Raw genomic sequence first — 5585 nt, forward strand, 5'->3', positions numbered from 1 at the left:
GGTAACAGACAGGTAACTTCCACAAAGCTGTGAACGATCTGAGAGACAAGGCAAGAAGGGCATTCTATGCCATCAAAAGAAACATACATTTCAACATACCAATTAGGATTTGGCTAAAATACTTGAATCAGTCATAGAGCCCATTGCCCTTTATGGTTGTGAGGTCTGGGGTCCGCTCACCAACCAAGACTTCACAAAATGGGACAAACACCAAATTGAGACTCTGCACGCAGAATTCTGCAAAAATATCCTCCGTGTACAACGTAGAACACCAAATAATGCATGCAGAGCAGAATTAGGCCGATACCCACTAATTATCAAAATCCAGAAAAGAGCTGTTAAATTCTACAACCACCTAAAAGGAAGCGATTCACAAACCTTCCATAACAAAGCCATCACCTACAGAGAGATGAACCTGGAGAAGAGTCCCCTAAGCAAGCTGGTCCTGGGGCTCTGTTCACAAACACAAACACACACTACAGAGCCCCAGGACAGCAGCACAATTAGACCCAACCAAATCATGAGAAAACAAAAAGATAACTACTTAACACATTGGAAAGAATTAACAAAAAAACAGAGCAAACTAGAATGCTATTTGGCCCTACACAGAGAGTACACAGCGGCAGAATACCTGACCACTGTGACTGACCCAAAATTAAGGAAAGCCTTGACTATGTACAGACTCAGTGAGCATAGCCTTGCTATTGAGAAAGTCCGCCGTAGGCAGACATGGCTCTCAAGAGAAGACAGGCTATGTGCTCACTGCCCACAAAATGAGGTGGAAACTGAGCTGCACTTCCTAACCTCCTGCCCAATGTATGACCATATTAGAGAGACATATTTCCCTCAGATTACACAGATCCACAAAGAATTCGAAAACAAATCCAATTTTGAAAAACTCCCATATCTACTGGGTGAAATTCCACAGTGTGCCATCACAGCAGCAAGATTTGTGACCTGTTGCCACGAGAAAAGGGCAACCAGTGAAGAACAAACACCATTGTAAATACAACCCATATTTATGCTTATTTATTTTATCTTGTGTCCTTTAGCCATTTGTACATTGTTAGAACACTGTATATATATATAATATGACATTTGTAATGTCTTTACTGTTATGAAACTTCTGTATGTGTAATGTTTACTGTTAATTTTTGTTGTTTTTCACTTTATATATTCACTTTGTATGTTGTCTACCTCACTTGCTTTGGCAATGTTAACACGTTTCCCATGCCAATAAAGCCCTTGAATTGAATTGAATTGAATTGAGAGAGAGACAGAGAGAGAGAGAGACAGAGAGAGAGACAGAGAGAGAGAGACAGAGAGAGAGAGATGATCTGGTGCTTCTGTCACCAACCAAGGAGGGCCTACAGCAGCACCTAGATCTTATGCACAGATTCTGTCAGACCTGGGCCCTGACAGTAAATCTCAGTAAGACCAAAATAATGGTGTTCCAAAAAAGGTCCAGTCACCAGGACCACAAATACAAATTCCATCTAGACACTGTTGCCCTAGAGCACACAAAAAACTATACATACCTTGGCCTAAACATCAGCACCACAGGTAACTTCCACAAAGCTGTGAACGATCTGAGAGACAAGGCAAGAAGGGCATTCTATGCCATCAAAAGAAACATAAATTTCAACATACCAATTAGGATCTGGCTAAAAATACTTGAATCAGTCATAGAGCCCATTGCCCTTTATGGTTGTGAGGTCTGGGGTCCGCTCACCAACCAAGACTTCACAAAATGGGACAAACACCAAATTGAGACTCTGCACGCAGAATTCTGCAAAAATATCCTCCGTGTACAACGTAGAACACCAAATAATGCATGCAGAGCAGAATTAGGCCGATACCCACTAATTATCAAAATCCAGAAAAGAGCTGTTAAATTCTACAACCACCTAAAAGGAAGCGATTCACAAACCTTCCATAACAAAGCCATCACCTACAGAGAGATGAACCTGGAGAAGAGTCCCCTAAGCAAGCTGGTCCTGGGGCTCTGTTCACAAACACAAACACCCACTACAGAGCCCCAGGACAGCAGCACAATTAGACCCAACCAAATCATGAGAAAACAAAAAGATAACTACTTAACACATTGGAAAGAATTAACAAAAAAACAGAGCAAACTAGAATGCTATTTGGCCCTACACAGAGAGTACACAGCGGCAGAATACCTGACCACTGTGACTGACCCAAAATTAAGGAAAGCCTTGACTATGTACAGACTCAGTGAGCATAGCCTTGCTATTGAGAAAGGCCGCCGTAGGCAGACTTGGCTCTCAAGAGAAGACAGGCTATGTGCTCACTGCCCACAAAATGAGGTGGAAACTGAGCTGCACTTCCTAACCTCCTGCCCAATGTATGACCATATTAGAGAGACATATTTCCCTCAGATTACACAGATCCACAAAGAATTCGAAAACAAATCCAATTTTGAAAAACTCCCATATCTACTGGGTGAAATTCCACAGTGTGCCATCACAGCAGCAAGATTTGTGACCTGTTGCCACGATAAAAGGGCAACCAGTGAAGAACAAACACCATTGTAAATACAACCCATATTTATGCTTATTATTTTATCTTGTGTCCTTTAGCCATTTGTACATTGTTAGAACACTGTATATATATATATATATAATATGACATTTGTAATGTCTTTACTGTTTTGAAACTTCTGTATGTGTAATGTTTACTGTTCATTTTTGTTGTTTTGCACTTTATATATTCACTTTGTATGTTGTCTACCTCACTTGCTTTGGCAATGTTAACACATGTTTCCCATGCCAATAAAGCCCTTGAATTGAATTGAATTGAATTGAGAGAGACAGAGAGAGAGACAGAGAGAGAGAGAGACAGAGAGAGAGAGAGACAGAGAGAGACAGAGAGAGACAGAGAGAGACAGAGAGAGAGAGAGACAGAGAGACAGAGAGAGACAGAGAGAGACAGAGAGAGAGACAGAGAGAGAGACAGAGAGAGAGACAGAGAGAGAGACAGAGAGAGAGACAGAGAGAGAGACAGAGAGAGACAGAGAGAGAGACAGAGAGACAGAGAGAGAGACAGAGAGAGAGACAGAGAGACAGAGAGAGAGACAGAGAGAGACAGAGAGAGAGAGACAGAGAGAGAGACAGAGAGAGAGACAGAGAGAGAGAGACAGAGAGAGAGACAGAGAGAGAGACAGAGAGAGAGACAGAGAGAGAGACAGAGAGAGAGAGAGACAGAGAGAGAGACAGAGAGAGAGACAGAGAGAGACAGAGAGAGAGAGAGACACACACAGAGAGAGAGAGAGACAGAGAGAGAGAGAGAGAGAGAGACAGAGAGAGAGACAGAGAGAGAGAGAGAGACAGAGAGCGAGAGAGAAACTGCACGTAGTCAAAGAAAGGGTAATGCCCTAATACAAACACACAGGAATAGCGCCGCCAGGCATACAGGCTACTCTGACAAACTAATAACTTTAATGACAGAGTTAAAGTCCTTTTCTGTGTCAGGCACACAAATCCACTATAGCCTCTCAGACGATTAGCAGCACATTTGCCATCTCGAGAGCTGAGAGCCTTTGAACTTCACTAGAGGCATCCTGACTGCTGCCACCAGGATGTAGTTCATGTGTCTCCCTAAAGACCCTCTACGCCCACACACAGCTTTTACTATGGATGCCGAAATTCCAGAGCAGGGCAACATTATCAATTTATGAGTCAAGTACAGCCTTTTGGCGCAAGAGCTCGTGGTGGGGTCATCAATATTGCAAGATCAATTACGTCAGGTTACACATTGCCCTACAAATTACGCTAAAACTCTGACATTGCTAGATCATGCATGATCTCTACACCATGCCTATTCGCCCGGATAGACAGTTATATTAATAAATATACAGGCTATATTAATTATAGCCCGTGACCCTTATAATAATTGACATGTCACTGCCCTACATTCACAGAATAATGTAGCCCATTGCACATATTAATAGAACAATTGTAGTTAATCCATCTTGCTTTAAGTAGAGTGGGTGAGCAACAAAACATGCCGCCTGTGCGCGGGCTGCAGGCAGTGCACAAACACAACACAGCCTATTCTACACACGCAGACACAACACTGATGGCAAGCGCGATCAATCAAAGTTCCTCAGTGTCTAGTCCCGTTACTGATGGGTTGGTTGACCTACATCTGTTTAACGATTCTATTTCCCAGCCTGCATCGATAGCAACAATATTATAACCCAACTTAGTTCCAACACAAATGCATTTAGTCCGTTCCAGTAAACAATAAATCAACCGGTTCCAAGCCATGCAGTGGCCAAATGGAGTGTGCAAAAATAGGCTATACTTTTAATTAAAGAATCGGGCCTTGGACACAGAACTCGTAAAGCCCTTGTGCTTCATCATTATAATCTATTGAGTGTCCACTAGTGGTGGCCGGCCGCTATGTCCAGTCAGTGGTTCGACCATTTGGATTAACGCAATTCCACACACACATACATATGTATATAAAAAAACAACATTAAATTAGGGGTAAATATAAACAGTTTGGCAAGAAATATTCCGAATCTTATGAGTTATAAAAGCATAGTAAATACCCTCACCAGCAGTCAGAAATGTAATAGATTAATCTGGCAGCATGTCCCGTTAGATACTCCTCCTGTTCGCGCTGCCATCTGTGTCCCTGGCGGTCTGGCCACTCTAAACAATCCAACGCGGGGGGCGGGATACGCCGTCAGCCTCCGCCAATCAGCATTCAGCAAGGATTTAATAAGTAGTGGGTGTTCCTATTGTCAAATCGCAGCCCTTGAAAGGCATGAGTGACATCGAGGTTCCCTGTCGGGCATGGATAGGGCGGGTTCTTAGGGTGTGTAGGGGAGGCTACAGCGGGTTTACCATTTTATGCAATCCAGTCCCCATGGCGTGTTAACGTTAAAGGCTTAAAAGAAACACATTTTGGGGGATGGAGGATTTGGCCTACAGTTTAAAATGGTCTTATAACTGGGGCATCTTTTGAGAGAGTTTTTTGGGCGCAATTGACACGTAGCAGTGGTGGGTTTAATGATAGAGCTGGACTGATTCCATTCTAGCAGCTTTAGTAACTGACTGGGATGACTGCTTGCTTTAGGGATGCACAAGCTTTGAACTAGGCAATGGGGGCAGACTATATTTTGGGAGAGGGCAACCTCATCTTCTGTGTAAGTGTGTGAGAGAGAGAAAGACCAGAAGAGATCTAGAGGGAGAGACAGAGGGCAGAGAACCAGTAATGACAGATCTTAGAGATTCAAAAATGAAAGAAATAAAAAGGAGGACGAACTGGGATTGTTCCATTATTGAAGACACTCTTCTATTCCTGGAAGAGAACATAACCTGGGAAAAAAGCACTCACAGAGACAGAGAGAGACAGACAGACACAAAGAGACACACAAAGAGACAGCAAGACAGAGAGAGAGACAGAGAGAGACAGACAGACACACACAAAGAGACACACAAAGAGACAGCAAGACAGAGAGAGACAGACAGACACACACAAAGAGACAGCAAGACAGACAGACACACACAAAGAGACACACAAAGAGACAGCAAGACAGAGAGAGACCCCAA

At 43.1% G+C, this 5585-nt stretch overlaps 1 protein-coding gene across 1 annotated transcript in view; it reads right to left on the minus strand.

Annotated features, from left to right (window-relative positions):
* LOC116376351 (wiskott-Aldrich syndrome protein family member 3-like) overlaps positions 1 to 4692 on the minus strand; it is a 33139-nt gene extending 28447 nt beyond the window's left edge. The window contains exon 1 of the mRNA XM_031836329.1: positions 4586 to 4692. The gene's annotated coding sequence lies outside the window, so the exon portion shown is untranslated. The remainder of the gene's footprint in view (positions 1 to 4585) is intronic.
* Positions 4693 to 5585: the final 893 nt, after the last annotated feature.

This window comes from Oncorhynchus kisutch, linkage group LG11, assembly GCF_002021735.2.
Source record: "Oncorhynchus kisutch isolate 150728-3 linkage group LG11, Okis_V2, whole genome shotgun sequence".
Classification (NCBI taxonomy): Eukaryota; Metazoa; Chordata; class Actinopteri; order Salmoniformes; family Salmonidae; genus Oncorhynchus; species Oncorhynchus kisutch.